Consider the following 21,727-nt stretch of genomic DNA (forward strand, 5'->3'; position numbering starts at 1 on the left):
GCGAAATCCCCAAACAGAGTAATTTCTACCTCTCAGATATCTACATCCAGCACGTCTTCCCTGAGATAATTTTCATGATGAACTCGTTAGTATGTCCCAGCAAGAAACTACGACTGACTGCATACCCAGACTTCAAAAACATTAATTTATCTGATTTTGCAACTGAGGTGCAAGAAGTAGTTTGGGGTGCGTCTTCTGTTCCTTTCCCGGACATAAAGGAAAAACTTCATGGTTTTAAAAACAAACTTCCAGAACTGTGTGACAATTTTGCTCTCCTGAAGACCGGAAGAGTAAGAAGGAAGCCTGCACCTTGGCTAACTGAAGAACTAAAACAGCCCATGACTCTCATACACTTGACGTCGGGCATGAAAACTGCGCCACACGCCTTGAAGTTCTCCTCACTACAGACCTATAGAAAAAGTACATATCTAATCTAATACAAAAGATGACCGTTAAGCTCACTGTGTGGTAAGCATATTAGCAGCTTTTTCGAGTGCTCATTCTGTTTACTGAAGACGAGAGAAATACGTCAGGAAATTTCATAAACTACTTGGTCTTCAAGGATGCTTTGTGTCCTGATTAATATACTACTTTTGGTAATGAAATTCTACTATTCTCGTCGTTACCCGACAGCGTCCGAGCTGCAATTGAGGCTGTTTGTATCTAACTCTCAAACTAACGTGTATACTTAAACGTGAGACGTTCTACGCTCTTGCCCGTGTAGATGCGTGCATTGTATTATTTTACAAAGCAGAGTCGTGCCTATTATAGGAAGTATCTCGTGTGAAAGCATATTCCTGGAATAAGCCAATTACACCAAAACGTCGATACGGCAGTAAGTTTGACAGTGACACAGCACAATTACAAACCTCTGTCCAACTGGTAGCACAAGTCCTACGCACGTTATAACTCGACATGCATTTGGAAGAATCGGAGTTCGGAGCCCCATCTTGCCACCCTCAATTTTTTTTAATTTTTTTTATTTCCATCTCAGATCAGTCTTAGCTCATGCGCTGCAAGTAAATGACCTGAACTTGAAAGGAACACTAACTTTAACATCCAATTTTTTCTCCCACACTTCAGTGTTAATACGCGAATCGTGATGAATTCCATTCGTTACCAGATTCCAAACTCGTTACGTATCAACCTTCTTAAAGACACCAGAGACTTCCTCAAACGACAGCTGAGTTCTCAGGCAGTGGTTATAATTAAACTTTTGCTACTTGAGAGGCGCTCAGCGATTAAAAAATTTCATTTTAATTGTCACGTGAGAGGGAAACACTTGTTAGCTGCTTACCATGTTCACGTTTCAGTTTTCTAAAGTTGCTCAATGTGACGACGTTCTCGCTTCCCAAGAACGGGCTCTCGGGTTCTATTCCCGGCGGGGTCATGGATTTTCACCTGCCTGGATATGACTGGGTGTTTGTGCTGTCCTCATCATTTCATCTTCATTCATGAAAGTGGCGAGACTGGAAGGTTGGGAATTTGTACGGGCGCTAATAACCGCGCAGTTGGGCTCCTCACAAACCAGTCATCACCATCATTTCACAATTGTCCGCAGGACTTTTCAAAGGGTGGACCATGAAATGTTCAGCTGCCGTGGCAGCTCGTGCATTGCTTGAATATCGGGTATCGCGTCCAGCATTCCCTGTCATGGCAACAGTGACATCTTTAAGAATTTGTGACACTACTATCCATCGGCCACTCCCAGGAGCAATTCACAAACGGCCAGTTAAAATGTTCAACCTCTTCCAGCGGCTTGGACGACCTCCTCTCGGCCCTCACGCAGGGAGGAGGTCATTTTAACTAGGCTACATATTGGGAACTGCCTTTTTAGCCATCGTCATTTAATAAGTGGCACCACCCCACCACTTTGCAGACACTGCGGCCAAGTTTTAACCGTCCTCCACTTCCTGATGGAATGCCCATTTTTTAACCGTTTACGTTCCCACTTGAGTTTGTCATCTGCCGTTTAAGCAAATGACGCGGGGGCTGTCGAACGCGTTTTACTTTTTATCCGCCAAAGTAACATGGCGAAGGCCATTTAAGTTTTAGTTCTGGACCTCCGCTCCAGTATGGTGTCTTTTTTAGCCATTCCTCACGTGCCTGTCTTAGCTGTCTTCTCGTATGTCAATTGGGACTGACGTATAGTCATTTTTCAACTCCTCTGTCTCCTCGTGCTCTATAGTTTTTACTTGGTCGCGAATGACCCCAGCTGTTTTTTGCGCCCTAAAGCAAAACAAACAAAACGAAACCGGTGCGGAAGGAGGATCTCTCCGTATTTCTTTCATACCTGGATACTCGCAAAGAGCAGCGGCACTATTGCTGTTGTTTTGATAAAATGTCTTTAAAAGTAAAGCGTTGCTCACTTTTTCCATAACTATGCTGACTGTCTGCGACTATAATGCACACTGATGCTCGTATTTGAGCCCTTTGTCGAGGTACCTGTACCGACGCAAGCAGAAATTCGTGTTGCTAACACTACTAACAACGAATTTCCTGCAGCGCACAGTCTCAATGTAATTCATTCAAAGTTGGGGGTGCTCATACTGTAAACAGTTTTCTGTCTCAAGTAGTGAAACTTTAATTATAACGACACTGTATACTTCCACTGGTGTCAGTTTCCCCTAACAATTACTATCTTTCTTTCTTTCTTTTGCTTGCGCCGTTTCCCGCACTGACGCACGGTCGGCATGGTTAATCGGATGTGGCAAGGTTAACTGAAGGGGTGCCCTTCCTGCCGCACCACGTACTCCCCCCCCCCCCCCCCCTGGGACTGAAGTAGTGTACCCCAACTGTCTGTGTTTAGTGTAATGGATGGAATAGTGGGAATGTGTTCAGATGTCTGCGAGCCGTGTAACTGAGGGGGGACGTGGGGACCAGCCCAGTATTCACCTAGTGGGATGTGGAAAACCGCCTAAAAACCATATCCAGTCTGGCTGGCACACCGGCCTCCGTAGTTAAGCCGCCAGGCGGATTCGATCTGGGGCCGGCGCGCCTAACCGAGTCCAGGAAGCAGCGCATTAGCGCTCTCGGCTAACCTGACGGGTCCCCGTAACAATTACAATGATACACACTATACATGTGAATGCAGTGTCTGTATATAACACCTTCCCTACGTTCACCCTTTTTTGTAAATTCTGGCCGTACTGAAGGTGGAAAATATGGATATGTAAGGGAAGTGGATTCCTGTTCGAGATGAGTTTTCCAGTCCACAGTTAAATTTTCGTGCTTTACCGTAATAATTTATGATGAATGGCGAATCCTTTCTTGCAACAAGGCCTCAATTGCTTCTTCTTCCTCCGTTGTTGTTGGCCATTTGAGTGTAAATCCATCATATAGCCACTGTACCTATTTACTCAGTTACCAAGCCAGTTTCAAACTAACATAGGCTCATTTTTAATGCAAAAAGTTTATTAATGATTGCAGATGGGCCAGTGCCAAGTGGTGTTAGTGCCACGAATTGCTGTTGGACGCCGTTAGTAGTACGGCGACGTAAGGTTGAAACACGGGCATCAGTGTGCATTACAGGCGCAGACAGTCGACATGGGTCTCAACAAGGTGAGCAGGGTTTTACTCGTAAACCTGTCTTATCAGAACAACTGAAACAGCTGCTGCTCTCCACGACGCGTTAAAGGAATACAGAGAGGTCCTCTTTCTGGGGCTGAAGAACATGATTCGGAAGTTCGAATGCACTGGCGATTTGAGAATTGCTTGGAAGAAGCAGATGGCCAATTGCCCCACGAATTGTTGAAGAATTTGCTGTTGCCATGGCCGAGAATGCTGGACGCAAAGCCCGACCTTCAAGCAGTGCACGAGCTGTGTCACAACAGCTGAACACCCCACGTTCCACTGTTCGGAAAGTACTGCGAGCAATTGCAAAGTGGTATGACTAGTGATAGTGAGGTTTCACGCTATTGTAGATGGAAATGGCCATCATACTGATCAACGTTTGTAATCCGGAAGGTAAACATGGTACGCAGTTAACAGGTGTTATCCTCCGACGTGGAAATTACAATATGTTTCTCTCAATGGTGCAAAATGAGAATTATTGCATGCACAATGCTATATAAGACTCTACCGTCTAAGACGGTAAGGGGAGGTTAAGGACATTCCACTGTTCAATGACAGTATCAAAAGTTACTACAAAAGCTGGACGGATGCACACCAAACTAAGTAGGTTGGTTGGTTTAAAAGGGGGAGGGGAGAGGGGGGAGGGGGAAGGATCAAACTGCGAGGTAATCGGTCCCTTGGTTCAAATGGCTCTGTGCACTATGGGACTTAACATCTGAGGCCATCAGTCCCCTAGAACTTACAACCACTTAATCCTAACTAACCTATGGACATCACACACATCCATGCCTGAGGCAGGATTCGAAGTTACGACCGTATCGGTCGCGCGGTTCCAGACTGAAGCGCCTAGAGCCGCTCGGCCACAGCGGCCGGCTCGGTCCCTTGTTCCCAATAAAATAATTACACAAGGGAAAGAAGAAAAGAAAGTAGACATACAGCACAATAACACTACTATGGACAAAATTGGAAAAGAAAATGGCTGAGAGAAGCAAGAAACGGGCAGAAGGGGTAAAAACACGAGATCAGATGACCGTGGCTGGCCGACCACGAGAATAAAAAGGAAAAGCGAGCCACTCTGCGACAAATTAAAACGCCCACCCTAAAAGCATTAGAGTGAAGAACACAAAGGGACAAAGGACATGCGCTAAAACTTATATAGAATTATAAAACCCACCGTCACGTATGAAACGTAAAACTAAATTAGCCGATGACGCGTTGTCAGCTAAAATTAATGGCAACGAGTCCGGCAACTGAAGAGACCGTCGCAGGGCAGCCAAGGAAGGACAGCTCACCAAGATATGGGCCACTGCCAGCCGGGCGCCGTACCGACACTGAGGTGGGTCTTAACGGAGCAGGAGGCAGCCGTGTGTCACCCAAGCGTGGCCAATGCTGAGCCAGTGGAGAACCACAGAGTCCCTGCGAGAGGCACGCATGGAGGAATGCCACACATTCGTAGTCCTTATTGGCATGCAATCTGTTGTGTGTGCTGAGGTAATGCCATTTCGTCTCCCAAAGCTACAAAACCTTGCTGCATAGTACTGCACGCGGGTCAGTTGCAGAGAAGCCTATCTACATAAGCGGTTTCCGTGTAGCCTGTTTGGCCAGCCTGTCGGCCAGTTCGTTGCCTGGGATTCCGACGTGACCTGGGGTCCAGACAAACACCACTGAACGACCGGACAGTTCTAGGGCGTAGATGGACTCCTGGATGGTCGCTACCTAAGGATGACGAGGGTAGCATTGGTCGATAGCTTGTAGGCTCCTCAAGGAGACAGTACACAGAAGAAACGACTCCCCAGGGCATGAACGGATGTGCTCAAGAGCACGTGATATATCCACCAGCTCAGCAGTGAAAACACTGCAGCCATCGGGCAAGGAATGTTGTTCATTATGTCCTCCATGGACATACGAGAAGCCGATGTGAGCATCAGCCATCGAGCCGACAGTGTAAACCACTTTGTGGCCTCGGTACATGTCAGGCATCGGGAGGAAGTCGCAGCGGAGAGCCGCTGGGGTAACTGAGTCCTTAGGGCCATGTGAAAGGTCCATGGAGGTGTACGTGAATGGACCTCAAGTGTAGGTGGTAAAGGCAAGGACTCCAGTTCCGAAAGAAGGGATCGGACTCGAACTGCAATTGGAAGCCCTGACCTGTGCCGCATATGGGGGAAATGAACTGCCGTGGGTGGGAAAAGGAGACGGTGATTCAGATGCGCAGGAGAACTATGAACGTGTGTAACGTAACTGGCGAGCAGTTGTGAACGGCTAACCTGCAATGGAGGGACTCCGACCTCCACAAGAACGCTGGTCACTGGACTCGTCCTAAAAGCTCCTGTCGCCTGGCGAACGCTACAGTATTGCACTGGGTCGAGTAAACGCAACACTGAGGGCGCCGCCGTACCATAAACCAGACTCCCATAGTCAAGGCGGGATTGAACAAGGGCTCTGTAGAGCTGCAACAGCGTAGAGCGATCTGCACCCCAGTTGTTGCTGCTCAGGCCGCGGAGGGTATTGAGGTGCTGCCAGCACTTTCGCTTAAGCTGACGAAGGTGAGGAAGCCAAGTCAATCGGGAGTCGGAAACCAGTTCTAAGAATCGATATGTCTTCACTACAGTGCGTGGATCGTCATTAAGGCAAAGCTCTGGTTCTAGATGAACGGTACGACGCCGACAGAAGTGCATAACACACGACTTTGGGGCAGAAAACTGGAAACGATGGGCTAGAGCCCATGACTGCGCCTTGTGGACGGCTCCCTGTAGGCGCCGCTCAGCAACACTGATGGAACAGTACGAAATGCAGAAGTCGTCTGGATACAGAGAAGTTGAGACGGACGGCCCTACAGCTGCTGCTGGACCATTAATGGCCACTATAAATAGAGACACACTCAATACAGAGCCCTGCGGGACCCCATTCTCCTGGATATGGGAAGAACTATGGGAGGCACCAACTTGGACACGGAAAGTACGAAGCGACAGGAAATTTTCGATAAAAATCGGGAGCAGGCCTCGGAGACCCCACTTGAATAATGTGGCAAGAATATGATATCCCCAGGTTGTGACATATGCTTTTCGTAAATTAGAAAAGGCGGCGACCAGGTGTTAGCGTCTGGAAAAGGCTGTTCGGATGGCAACCTCGAGGGTCACAAGATTATCAGTGGTAGAGCGACCCTGGCGGAAGCCGCCCTGACATGGAGTCAGTAGGCCACGTGACTCCAAGACCCAACCCAACCGCCGACACACCATACGTTCCAGCAGCTTACAAAGAACGTTGGTGAGGCTGATGGGCCTACAGCTATCCACATCAAGCAGGTTTTTGCAGGGTTTGAGCACTAGAATGATGGCGTTCTCCCACCATTGTGATGGAAAGACGCCATCGGACCAGATCCGGTTGAAGATGACGAGAAGATCTCGCTTTTAGTCAGATGAGTGATGTTTAATCATCGGACTGTGGATCCGATCAGGCTCAGGACCTGTGTGGGAGTACTGTGCAAGGGCACTGAGGAGCTCCCACTCTGTAAATGGGGAGTTATAGGCTCCACTGTGGTGTGTAGTGAACGAGAGGACTTTCCCTTGCAGCCGCCGTTTGAGAGTGCGAAAGGCTGGTAATTCACCGACGCAGAGGCTCGATCATAGTGCTCAGCACAGTGCTCGGCAATCGCGATTGCATCGGTAGATAACACGCCATTTATGTTAACACTGGGAACACCTGTTGGGGTCTGGTACCCGAAAACACGTTTGAACTTTTCCCATACTTGGGAAGTTGACGTATGGCACACAATGGTCGAGACGTATCTCTCCCAACAGTCCTACTTCCGTCCTTTGATAAGTTGGCGAACGCGGGCACGGAGCTGTTTAAAGGCTACGAGGTGCTACAGGGAATGGTGCCTCTTACGCCGATGTAGAGCCCGCCGACGCTCCTTAATTGCTTCAGCGAATTCCGGCGACCACCAAGGGATGCCTTTCGCCAGGGGCACCCTAAATAGCGAAGGATCGCGTTTGCTGCTGCAGAAAGGATTGTTGTAGTCACCTGCTCAACGATCACATCGATGTTACCGTGTGGGGGAGGTTCAACGGTGACAGCAGAGGTGAAAGTTTCCCAGTCAGCCTTATTTAAAGCCCATCAGGGAATCGGTCCGTGGGCCTGACGCCAGGGCAGTGACAGGAAAATGGGGAAGTTGTCACTACCACACAGGTCGTAACGTGCTCTCCAGAGGATTGGTGGGAGAAGTCCTGGGCTGCAAATTGATGAATCAATGCCCGAGTAACTACCATGATCCACAGTGAAATGTGTGGCGGCCTCAGTATTTAAGAGGTAGAGGTCGAACTGAGACAGTAAAGTTTCGAAATCTCCGCCTCGGCCAGCAAGCACGGCGGCACCCCAGAAGGCGTTATGGGCATTAAAATCTCACGAAAGAAGAAAGGTTTAGGGAGTTCATTAACCAGTGCAGTTAATACATTCAGGGGTACTGCACCATATGGAGTAAGATATACATTGCGGACAGTTATTTCCTGTGTTTTCCTTATTCTGACAGCAACAGCTTCAAAAAGGTTCAAATGACTGTGAGCACTATGGGACTTTACCTCTCAGGTCATCAGTCCCCTAGAACTTAGAACTACTTAAACCTAACTAACCCAAGGACATCACACACATCCATGCCCGAGGCAGGATTCGAACCTGCGACCGTAGCAGTCAGGCAGTTCCAGACTGAAGCGCCTAGAGCCGCTCAGCCACACTGGCCAGCCCACAGCTTCAAGAAGGGTTTGACGGGGCACTGTTTCACCACAGACTGAATTTAGGATATAAAAGCAAACTCCACCTGACACTAGATTAGAGTCGCTACGGTTCCTGTAATATCCCTCATAGCCATGGAGGGCAATGGTCCACATTGTTGGGAACCAGGTTTCCTGGAGGGGAATGCAGAAAGAAGATTAAAGCTTGACAGTTGCTGTAGCTCAGCCAGGAGGTGGGAAAAAACGCTGCAATTCCACCGGAGGATGACGTCATCGTGAGACTGGGAAGTCTCTTTCGCAGGAGAGGTTCTGTAAAGTTTGGAACGTAGGAGGCGAGGTACTGGCAGAAGTAAAGCTGTGAGGACGGGGCGTGAGTCGTGCTTGGGTAGCTCAGTTGGTACAGCACTTGCCCGCGAAAGGCAAAGGTCCCGAGTTCGAGTCTCGGTCCGGCACACAGTTTTAATCTGCCAGGAAGTTTCATTGTTTTACCTACTCGTCTGCACTGACTTATTTTTCTACATTTAGAGCAAACTGCCCTGCATCACATAATATAAAATTCTGTCTATGTCATCCCGTATCCTTCTACACAGCGATACTTTCCCATATGTTACAGCGTCTTCAGCAAACAGTGCAGATAGCTACTCATCTTATCTGTCGCATCAAGTGCACTTGCCCGCGAAAGGCAAAGGTCCCGAGTTCGAGTCTCGGTCCGTCACACAAATTTAATCTGCCAGGAAGTTTCATATCAGCGCACACTCCGCTGCAGAGTGAAAATCTCATTCAGGTAAAACAATGTTGTGATATACGAATACAGTATTAATGGTGTGCTGTTTAACAGTCATTCTACGACAGATATCTAAATCGGAGTGGCGGCTACTACTAGCTTGAAGGTGTAGCTAAATGTTGCAAACGAAACATTTCGTGACCGACTGAAGGTTAAAAAAATAGCATTCATACGTAGGCGTAACATTTCAAAGCGAAATGAAACGTAACGAGCGCATAAGGACAGTAGTAAGGAAGGCGAATAGTCCACTTCAGTTTACTGGGAGAGTTGCAGTAAAGTGTAGGTCATTTATAAAGGAGATAGTGTATAGAACACTTGTGCGACCCATTCATGAGTACTGCTTGAGTGCTTGCGATGCCCACTTAGTCGGATTAAAGGAAGACACTGGAGCAATTCAGAGGCGAGTCTCTACATTTGTTACCGATAGGGTAAATCCATACGTGTCACAGAGATTCTCTGTGAATTAGAACTTCAAAACGATTGTACTGACCCCAATGTACATTTCGTGAATGGGCCGCGAAGACAAGATAATAGTGATTTTGCGAGTGGTATACGAAACGAAGTGACCAATAGTACACATGGTACCATCCACCATACACCACACAGTGGCGTGCGGAATGTGTAAGTATGTGTAGATAGAGCAGTGATATGTAAATGTATTCTGCATAGTTCCTAAAAGTTCTAAAATTTTTGTGAGCTTCATCACGTATGTTACTGTGCTCAAAGGCAGCAACTCGCCGGCTGTCATTTTTATGACTCTCCCTGTATACATTTCTTTCCACTCCCCACACCTCTGGTCATAGATGTATTCATGCGTTCATGAAATTCATAGTGCTCTCACTGCACTGGGGAACCACAATAAATCATTAGTACAAACATTTGATTGAGATTTCAAACTTACCTTAATGAATTCCGTAAGTTTGCCCACCAAAGCGTTGCATGCTTCTGATACCAAGTGTCATACAGGTGAGAAGTGCAATTTAAAGACGTACGTCAAACATTCGTACTATCAGAAACAGATGGGTGATCTTCAGTCTGGTTGTAACCAGTATACAGTCTGCCATATTGGTACTTACCTTTTCAGTTCTCGGAGTAATTGCTTTTAGAATATATAAATCATAATGGGCCGACACGTTGATGAAATTCACAAGTTTCAATTTTGGTATATGTACGGCAACTAAGGAAAAAAAATAGTTTTCCCATCTGAACAACCGCTCTCCGTCCAACTATCTGCTTTCGACCATTTAACTGCTTGTAAACATGTAAATGTATTTCCGCAACCGCTGCGGAGCAGCAATCGCCGGCAATTTGACGGACGGCACTAAGAGGCTATATTGATGGCAATATGCAATTTCTATGACTTATGTAAAGGACGCATGTGAGGATGACAGCAGTAGAAACATGCAGAACGTCTCTCATGTGCTGAGGTCATTTCATTGAAAAATTGTATAAAATATTTAGTGGTCGCGTATGGCGACGCTCTAGTCGTACAAACTTCTACGTAGGAATCATCACGGATTTCACAGCACCTACGGTGCGAAATTTACAAATTTGAATGCTCTATATAAAAAGACAGCTTCGAATATCTCCCTTCGGTCAGAGATGATGAATCTTTGTACTTCTGTCATTTTTCTCCAAAGAAATATTTCATTAGGTCGTGTTGACCCATCAAACTAATTGTAGAGCTAAATTTTGTTACCGCATACTACTATTCTTTTTTTGCTTATTTTGTGCATGTTTAAACATACGACAGTGCAGGAATGAATGCATATTTTCAGATCTGATAGTGCTTAGGACTTATGGCTCTAACGATTAATAAAAAACAAACTAAATACTTTAATATTAATACTCCATTTGCAATACGAAATAGACCTTTCTTAGTCCGATCAAACATTTCTAGTCCACCTAAATAAAAAGAAATTAATGTGACTTCTGCTGTTTCAATTTCGATTTACATTACATCAGGTGCATAGTTTGTAACTTTTGGCCGAATTCCAGCTGAGTTCAAATCATCTGACTATTGGTTTCTTAGCGAATATTTAATTTTAATGATTTCAGGAAATAATGACTCGCAGGCGTCGGTAGATGAAAATACTATCAAGATAACAAGCGCCATCTTTTTCAGACAGCTATACCGATCTGGAACTGAATTCTGAATTACCGCAGTTTTACTGTCGGCATTTTTGCTCCTATTGCCTGGTAATCCTCATAATTCGTTTACTTCCAACGCTTTTCTTCCTTCGATAGATGTTTCAGTCCAAACTGAATTAGTCTGCAAATCAAACAGGTGCGTTTCACTTTCTTCAGTTTCCAACCAATCAAGTATAGACAAGTTCGGTGCATCCATTCAAGTCACATCTCGATACAAAATAAATTTTGGTGCTTCCGACAGCTATTCGAATTGAGAAAATCGCAATGAAAATTCTTCGATTGAAGAATGTACTATCGACGAAAGTTTCGCAGTAACTTTTTCTTCGTGTGCCTATCCGGATAAATCCAAATCTCTGGCAATTTTTTTCACGATTGGGAGATACTTGTAGTTTTTGGAAGCAATATCCTTATTAAAACTTGCAGTTAAGCCTCAAAAGCGCAAATAAGATGTATCATAACAATACCTGTTTTGTTTGGGCCTCGAAGCATTATGGTCGAATAATTGAAATGATGGGAAATGCCCGTAAAAAATATCAATTTTGAAAACCATAATATCCATAAAATGTAAGTATTGCACAATTTTTTCCTCAATTTGTAAAAACAGCCTGGTTTCTTCCAAACAACCCACAATTCATTGAAATACGTTGCCGCAGCTCTACCAGCGAACATTGTTGTACATCAGTAAGCCATTATACACCGAGATGACTTTATCTAACAACGCTTCGAACTTTCTTTTATTAGAAGCTTACGACGATATAAGGTTTACTATTTTTTATCAATGGAACCAAAACCACCCTTTCCACACAAGGGTGGTTGTAGTAGGATGCAGTGGGGTTCAAGAGTAGAATGTCCAGTGCGTGCTTGAAATAAATTAGTAAATCCTTGGCTTTCGTCAACCATATTTGGAGCACCATTAGTCGTTACCGAATCAGTTTTGCTTAAAATTATTTCCTTTAAGTAAGGGAGCTTTTAACAGCCGTACAAACATCTCTGCTCTTAGTAGTAGCTGGCAACAATAGTATTGCAACCAATTCTTCTTTGATCCCATTTCAAATATTGAGAGAACTCCGCTAATTGGGAAGATTTAGCTACAACTGTACTTTCTCAAGACACAACTAAATATAAGGAGAAGACATTTTCCGCCATTCTTATAATTCTGTCGTTGATTCTGTTTCTGGATAAGGACGACCATCTTTGTTGCCCCCAATTATCTTACCTTTATTTTCAAAAACTGATGGGGCACATGCCAACCAGGCTTCCTTAAAAAATTCCCCGTCGCCAAAGTGTTGACCATGCCGGGCAACAGAATTTGCACCGAGAAACGTCTGGCACTGATCCGCCAATCCTTGATAAAATACTTAATCATAGATATCGATGCTCATTCCTATGTTTAATAGCACATGCAACGAATTGCTTTTGCTCTGATTTGCTTTTTTTACAAAGAGGTTTGTAATTTGTTTCAAAGTGCCGTCTTACAGCCGATGTTCTACATATCACTGTCCCACAACAAAACAAACCACTTTACTGGCTTTATTAATCATCCCACATTTCTCAGTCCACCAAGTTCGAAATTTTCTGTTACATTTACCTAGAATTTTTCGTTCCTTTGCCAAACTACCCAAGTTCCATAACCTCACGGGTTTAAAATGGTACTAACTATGTGTAATTGCGCCACAAGAAGTAAGCGTGCAACAAACAAAATCTAACTGGTGAACCCTGTTTCGCCACGACAATTTGTCAGTACGGTGTCTGTCGGCAGAGGTCTGAAATCATCGTTGGTAGAGCAGGTACCGACTTACGCCATCAAACAGCGTATAACGGTGCGTTATTACTACGCATTTGAGGACGCCATGACTCGCAACGTGGGATTGTGCGAAGATATTTCGTCTACCACTTCTAAGCATCGGTATAGACAGCACTTTCACGATGTACTTGATTCTATCACTTAAAACACAAATAAATTATTGGTATCAGGTGTACCTACCTAAATTCCTCATTTAACATATTGGTGACAAAACACGAGCCTGGCTCGGGCCAAAACTTCCAGTTAAAAAGCCGCTCTCGGGCACATTTCGGGCCGCGAGTTTTTCGACGCGCGAGCCATCTACCGTTGGAAAACTCGACACATTTCGTATGAGAATAATGCACTGACGTCTCGTTATCTGCCAATTGACTGGTGCTGCCCTCTGTTGTCCGTATCTAGACTTATTTCAAAAGAAACATCAGCGAACGAAACAGCTGCTGTCGCGAATGGCTGAGCTAATAAGATGTGACATAATTTTGCGCGCGTACGCATTAGGTTTCGCGGTTCGCGGTAATTTTCTTTCAGATACGTCATATTCGTTGAGTGTTCAGGAAATTTTGGAAGCCCATACGGATGAAATTGCTCAATAACTGACGTCTCATTTTTTTCTTGGCAGGGTAATGATACTTTATTTTAAAATTTGTAATCGGTCAAAGAACTAAAGCAAATATGAGAAACAAATCTTGAAGCTTGGCCCTGGTGTAGTGCGTATTACTCTTGACAATACATAATTACTTGCGTGCCCCTAACGCTTGAAATAACTGCACAAATGGCCCAATATTCTTCGAAGTAGCTGGTCTTGAAAGTGTGAATGCCGTGCCCATATAATACACATCAAAAAAAGTTTTTTTGCATCACCCCGGTTCCCAGAACTCCTGAAAACAGACGTTGACTGTGGATAACATATCACTGACACAGTCCCTTTCACTGTTTAAAGACGTGACTAAACCCGCCCAAAGATGTAAACAACCATGCATGAGCAGCTCCTATTAGACGGGAGGGGGTCCGACAGCCGATCAGTTCCAGTTATTCCACCAGGAAGGAGGTACACGGCTCGTGTTGTCTGTAGTTCAAGCATGAATAGACGCTCAATACCGCCGTTCGATCGCGTCCGCATTGTTACTTTGTGCCAGGAAGCACTCTCAACATGGGAGGTATACAGGCGTCTCGGAGTGAACCAAAGCGATGTTGTTCGGACATGGAGGAGATACAGAGAGACAGGAACTTCGATGACATGCCTCGCTCAGGCCGCCTAAGGGCGACTGCTGTAGTGGATGACCGCTACCTACGGATTATGGCTGGAGGAACCCTGACAGCAACGCCACCATGTTGAACAATGCTCTTCGTGCTACCACAGGACGTCGTGTTACGACTCAAACTGTGCGCAATGGGCTGCACGATGCGCATCTTCACTCCCGAGGTCCATGGCGAGGTCCATCTTTGCAACCAGCTAGACAATCGTCGGAGACTTGTTTGGAGTCAACCCAGTCAGACTGAACGCTTTAGACACACTGTCCAGCAAGTGCAGCAAGGTGGAGGTTCCCTGCTGTTTTGGGGTGGCATTATGTGGGGCCGACGTACGCCGCTGGTGGTCATGGAAGGCGTCGTAACGGCTTTGCGATAGGTGAATGCCGTCCTCCGCCCGATAGTGCAACCATATTGGCGGTATTGGCGAGGCATTCGTCTCCATGGACGACAATTCGCACTCCCATCGTGCACATCTTGTGAATCACTTGCTTCAGGATAACGACGTCGCTCGACCAGAGTGGCCCGCATGTTCTCCAGACATGAATCCTACCGAACGTGCCTGGGATAGGTTAAAAACGACTGTTTATGGACGACGTGACCCACCAACCACTCTGAGGGATCTACACCGAATCGCCGTTGAGGAGTGGGAAAATCTGGACCGACAGTGGCTTGATGAACTTGTGGACAGTATGCCACGACGAATAAAGGCATGCATCAATGCAAGAGAACGTGCTAAACACTCGGAACCGAGGTGATGCAAAACATTGTTTGATGTGTGTAATTGGTCACGTACCACTAATGGTAGCCGGTCTAACCGTACGCCTTCCCTGCCTTAGGTAGATATGTGGAATGTCGTCTACAGTTGTAAGGCCAGGTATTTACTGTGAGAGAGGAATGGGTTTTCAGACATCTGTACGCAGGGAATGAAAATGCTGTGTCCAGTAGTCACTGAGGGAAGTGCTTGTGGCAGTTCAGCGGCGAACTGGCCGCGTATGTTCACAAAACTATTAACCATGTTCTGCGGAAAGTGTTACTCTAACTGCTGTAGGCGGACTTCAGTGCTTATTTTCATCTAACGGTTGCACGAGTTCTGAGCACTAAAGGCCGGTCTAGTAATCGCCGAAGGATTAGGACTTATTTTAAAAGCCATAATGGAGTAACTTGTGAAATTTGGCATTAGGCACAGCTGTGCCCGCCTTTAACTATTCACCAGTACAATGTTATAGCCTGAGCATAATCGTCGAATAGACTGCGAACTTTATGCGAAGATTCTTGCCAGTCCCTAAAAGCACTCCGTCTTCAGGCCACAAGTGGCCCATCGGGACCATCCGTCCGCCGCGTCATCCTCAGTTGATGATGCGGATAGGAGGGGCGTGGGGTCAGCACACCGCTCTCCCGGTCGTTATGATGGTTTTCTTTGACCGGAGCCGCTACTATTCGGTCGAGTAGCTCCTCAATTGGCATCACGAGGCTGAGTGCACCCCGAAAAATGGCAACAGCGCATGGCGGCTGGTTGGTCACCCATCCAAGTGCCGGCCACGTCCAACAGCGCTTAACTTCGGTGATCTCACGGGAACCGGTGTATTCACGGCGGCAAGGCCGTTGCCCCAGTCCCTAACTGTATTGCAATATTCTCACATTAAGCCGGATTTATCTAATTTTCGCCAACCTCTTTTCTTCCATTTGCTCCGTTTCATTAGGTCGTTCTCGTCGATTTCGCACAGTACTGTGAGTCGTGTGAACACTTTTAGCTGGGAATATACTACCGTAAACACTGCCGGACAACAGTGGCCGAGAATGTTGCCGAACATTTGGCTGGTATTTATGTGGCAGGCAATGCTGACAGGCAACAATGCTGCCCTATATGGTCGGTAATACACACGGTCGTGGCACTTTAATGTGACCATCGACCTCTGTTCGACGTCAATGTGCAATTATCACTCATAGATGGCAGGTGGCAGCACTAGTACTGGAGGAGGACGCGGGAAACGATGCACTCGTTGTTGTAATGCGGAAAAGGAGAGATTTGTCTGATATCCAAAACGGTATGATCATTGGCATTCGGCCAAGGGTGGTAGGATTTGTAAAAACGGCTTAAGTTTGTAAACAGTTCGCTTGCCATCCTCGTTAAAATATATCGTGCATGGCAAACTGCCGATGTCCTCACCCGGTACCGAGGAATCCGTGGTGCACCACGGGACATAGATAAGAGTGTTCAACGGCGGCTACGGAGATGTTTATGGGCGAACAGACGTGCAACTGACGATCCAGGTGAACCCTGGGGCTACCAACAGTGTCTCCTCACCAACCGTTCAGAGAACATTTCCTGCCTACGGGCACCTGCAGCTGGCGCCTTGTTAATGCACCCCTGCTCACTGCTGTTCATCGCTGACGAAAGCAACTAGCAAGTAGTGATAGGTGGTCTTTCCAGATGAATCACGTTTTATGCTCCATTTTAGAGACGGCTATTGAAGTGTACGACGTGAAACTTCTGAAAGCAAACACTATGGAAAAATCGTCGGAATGGTGAAGGCTGGAGGAGGGAATGTTTCCGAGGCATTTCCTGAGTGATCTCTGAAAGGCGCAATGGATCAACACAAGTACGCATTTATCCTTGTGGACCATGTCCACCCCTAAATGCAATTTGTTATTCCCCCGTACGACGGCATCTACCAGCAGGACAATGCGACGTGTTGTGCAGCTGGCAGTTTTCAAGCGTGTTTCGAGAAACACCACGTCACTCCTCTAGCCACCAGACTCCGCGAATTTACGTCCAACTGAGAATTCGTGGAAACATCTTTATCGGGCTATTCGCACGGTGGATCTTCAACCGAGAAGCGTATCGCAGCTGGCAACAGCACTGGAGTCGGCACGGCTCCACATCCCTGTTTTTTTTTTCTGCATCTCATTTTGTTCGTTTTCGTTCGTTGTATCTGCTCGGGGCGTACGTCGCAAGACACCCGTTTCGTTTCGTCGCTGATCCATTAACTCAGTTCGTTTTCTTTTTTATTACAGAGGGCAGCTAACCCTCTGACCTAACACGCTGAGTTACCGTGCCGGCAGCCCTGTCGGTACCTCAGAACCTCAGTGACTCTTCTTGTGCGTGTAGCACCGGTCTGCGCTTCAGATGGTGGTTATTAAAGCTTCTGCAAGATGGTCATATTAAAGTAACCAGACAGTGTAGAATCAACGGACATGCCATCAAATGGGTCGCCATAATATACTGAAATAAAAGAAGTTGACGACAATGAATTCCACACGATTTTAAAAACCTTAAGTTGGCTGTGGAAAAAAACAACGAGCGATCTGAACGTAATCTAAGGATTATTTAAATCATCCCCTTTGTAGACGACTTTTGATGCGAGGAAAGTATTTTTTTGCGTTTTGCTGATCTGTCTTTACTGAAAGATAACTTGGCTTATGAGTCACTTATTTCTCAAGTGTTTTACAGTTTATCCGATGAAACTAACAGAGGATGTTATGAGAGAAATTCGACAAAAGCACTCTCTGCCCTCTACTTTTTGGCCGGCGGAAATCAAAGATCCTTGTCGGACATGTCCGAAAGAACAGATGCCACCTCACCGGCCATTTGACCATCTTCTTCTGGGCGCACGCACAAACAGTGCGCGAACTCTTATGGGAACTGGCAGTAAAGCCGCGAGTAATGAGTATAATGGGCAGGGGCACTATGAATATAGTGCGGGAAATAAGATGCGAATGTGGGTCTCACGGGAGGCGTGCCAGGGATAAAGCCCTGCTGTCGCACTATCCTCTGTGTCCTCTCGGTGGCTCAGATGGATAGAGTGTCTGCCATGTAACAAGGGGATCCCGGGTTCGAGTCCCGGTCATGGCACGCGTTTTCAACCATCCCCATTGACTTATATCAACGTCTGTATGCAGCTAAGTGTATTCATTTCATTGAAAGATCATTCTGACTCGCGATAGCAGTCTGTGACGATTTATGTTAGCTTTGACGGTGCCGTGAAGAGGGTGCTCATGTAACGTGTAATCTTGCTTTCGCACGCACTCCTTGCCAAAGGCACGAAGTTCAGTGCGGTCACAGAACCACATACGTTCCCCACAGCATTTACGTTCATAGTACAAAATGCAACACCGCTTCCTTTTCTAGAAACACTGGGCATAGCCATAACATCTGTTTCCCTCAAAGTTAGCAGTAAGTTATTTATGTAGACTAAATACAAATCTGACTTTCATTAAACTCAGAATTAGCGCTTTGCATTTCAAATTGCCAATATTATGAATCATCACCAACAATAACCATTTGCAACTCGTCTGTTCTTTTCCATTCTGTCCAGCTGGTGATAATGTTCTTAAATGAACGATATATTCGAAAACAAGCAAAGATCCACTGGATCCATTTACAAACTGGAGACCACATGTGGTAGAGTGACCATTCCAAGTAACAGATTTTATAGTGGTATACTGTAATTTTGGCACCGCAATTACTCAACAATAGAGTGAAAGAAACATGGACTTCAAATATTGTTGTGTTGTTTAATTATGCAAAAATCGAATTAAGAAACGAGATAAAAGTTCTGCAGCAAAACTTCCAGGCAGGTTTCTTGAAGTCACTGGAAGTGCTCATCGGAAAGATTTAATGGTTTTCCTTGAGGAGAGCTCAAATACTCACTTTTATCCTACCTACTGAATTTCTGGGAATAGAGAATGTAGGTAAAAGGAACAAAATTCTATTGCCCATTCCAGACAGTGGCTCACAGCTGCTGATAGTCTACGAGTATTTGAAAGCTGTGCCTTTCTACTCTCGACTTTGGGAACAATTTGCAGGCCACACCGATTAGCAAGCCAATTGTACTTGACATACGAGCCAATATTTGGAAACACAGGACGTCCACTAATTACTCTCTCCCGCAATCATAATAGACATGGACTGTTTGTTAACAGGCCGCATTTGTTTTTGTGTTTTCACATCTTTTTATCACGACTGCAAATTGTTCATAAATTATTTACCTACAAATTTTCAAGGTAGCAGAATTGCTACTCTGTAGTGACACAAGCAACGAATTGCGTTAACACGTTTCTTTCTACCAACACTTAACCAACATTAATTGTGGATGTATTACTAGACGAAACGGTACAAGAACTCAAAACTCAAAGGAACTCTTTGAGAGTGGCGGTTTATATTCCTTGAATATACTATTTTTCTACTGATGGAATTCCATGTATTTTGTTGTAGATTGTTCTTTGCATATCAGTTTAGTTTCAGACCGTGGTAGAAGAACATTTCAATAAGTATTTCGGTGGTACTGTGTTTTAACTAAGAAAACAGTGGACTGATGGCTGCATTCAGCTGATTCTCCGTATGTACGTGAACCTGATTTAGGTCTACAACGAGAGATCAACACCGTAATTTACGATTTCTCAGTATGTTTAGGGCGGGATTTGCTAGTCCAAAATAATATCTTTCGGGTGAGAATAAAACATTGTGTTCACCTGACTACTTAAATAAAAATATTTAGTCACGCAACGCCAACGTAAACCACCTCCCTATTTAATTCCGTTAGTGATGGATTTCGTTAACAGCATCTGACTCCAAATATTACGGTATGGCTTCATCGCGATTATGATGTAACTTGAATTGGCATTACTTCATTGTTAATAACAAATCCAACAAGGATTGAATCTGCACGTATAAAACCAACGACCAGGAACAGCTCAGAAATTGTGATGTAGAGGCACAAACCGAGGTTAATCTTATTCAGTAAGGACTGGTTTCAGGCGCTCTATGAATTGTAGTTATCGTGTCGTAACATAGTGGTCTAGAGGTCCGTTAATCAACGACAAATTGTAATGTCTTCCTGCTCAAGCGTGGTGAAATACACGGCTACAATATCTCGTGAGAGTAACACATTCTCTTTGGGAAGTTTCCGCACGTTTTTGTCCTTTTATATAAATGTCCATATTAGCACTAAAAACGTTTCAAAAATTTCTGCATAAACGCAAAAAACAAAAAAAGTAATCAACTGGAATTTATTATCAAATACAATTAATCCTTTCAGACCCTCCGGCTACAACTGTGTACATTAACTTTTACAGTGTCTCAGCTCCAACAGAAGTATTTCTTCCCAATGGAAACCTGAGGTATACATTTGTGAACGTTGATACTCTTCATCATGCGCAAATGTTGCCAACTGTTCTCCATCACTATGAAAATGTCAGTAAGTCAATGTAACATTGTGCAGCAGCTTGTCGTTGGTTCGCTATATTTCATTGTATATTTGAATATTGTAATTATTATTTTACATGATAATTATTGATGATCATTTTACTATTTATTACAATACAGAATTTCATAATTAATTATTGTAGCCCACAAAATGTAGCCAAGTATACTAAGTATATTTTGAAAACAGGTACATATTTTTGTATAAATCTTGTAGCTAAAATCATTAAAAATCACTTAAGAGCATTACCATACAAAGAAAACATTTCCTTCCCCAACAAAAATTAAAGGATGAAAGGGTTAATAGTTACATTAAGTGCCCATGGTATTTAGATATGTGAATGATATGTAATAGACAAAGGGAAATTTCACACTAGGTGTACATCGGCGATTGCCTAATAGCCTTCCTTCGAGGTACTGCTACATAAAATGCAGAAGACAGCAAACTAAGGTATTTACGCAAAAATACCGTTTCTCAATTGAAGTCTTAGTTTCGCAGCTACGCTTACGAGCACGTTTCCTATGTTCAATATATCTTAACCCATCTTCATATTCGAATACTCTTCAACACTCTTAATGATGGTTTGTAATGCCTACATGCGTTTCACACGTTCAAGTTAGCAAGACACATTGCTATACAGCGTTAATGACAATTATAATCGAATGTAGGATTTACATTGTTCCTTCACTTAAACTTTTTTTCATAAAAGTAGAACTGTAATCACACACAGATCTGTTAGAAAAAATTTAATTCACGCAGACGAACGTAATTGTTACCTTGGAACTTTTAAGAGAGGGTATCTACATAATATACTAAGTAGTCAAAAATATTGAAAAACTCATTTTATTTGCCTTCTTCCCTGTTTTATAACGACGAAGAAGTTAAGTGTTCAACTATCATCATGTGAGATCTGCAACAGCTGACCACACGTATTTCACTATAATTTACAAAAAAAAAGTGGACGCATTGAATACATAGCTTTATCACTGGTTTCGTCCTCTTACGGACATCATCAGACGTCGTCTTTGGTACTGCATATTGTATTCTTATCAGCTACATCACGTTAGCAGTTCAAAAATGATTCAAATGCCTCTAAGCACTATGGGACGTAACATCTGAGGTCATCAGACCCCTAGACTTAGAACTACTTAAACCTAACTAATCTAAGGACATCACAAACATCCATGCCCGACGCAGGATTCGAACCTGCGACGGTACCAACCACGTGGTTCCAGACTGA

General features: G+C 44.7%; 1 protein-coding gene across 1 annotated transcript in view; it reads right to left on the reverse strand.

The window, feature by feature from the left end:
* Positions 1 to 21,727, reverse strand: part of LOC126176756 (serine/threonine-protein kinase 32A) — a 558,947-nt gene that overhangs the window by 536,336 nt on the left and 884 nt on the right. The gene's annotated exons all lie outside the window — the stretch shown is intronic.

Source organism: Schistocerca cancellata, chromosome 3 (assembly GCF_023864275.1).
Source record: "Schistocerca cancellata isolate TAMUIC-IGC-003103 chromosome 3, iqSchCanc2.1, whole genome shotgun sequence".
NCBI classification, from domain to species: domain Eukaryota; kingdom Metazoa; phylum Arthropoda; class Insecta; order Orthoptera; family Acrididae; genus Schistocerca; species Schistocerca cancellata.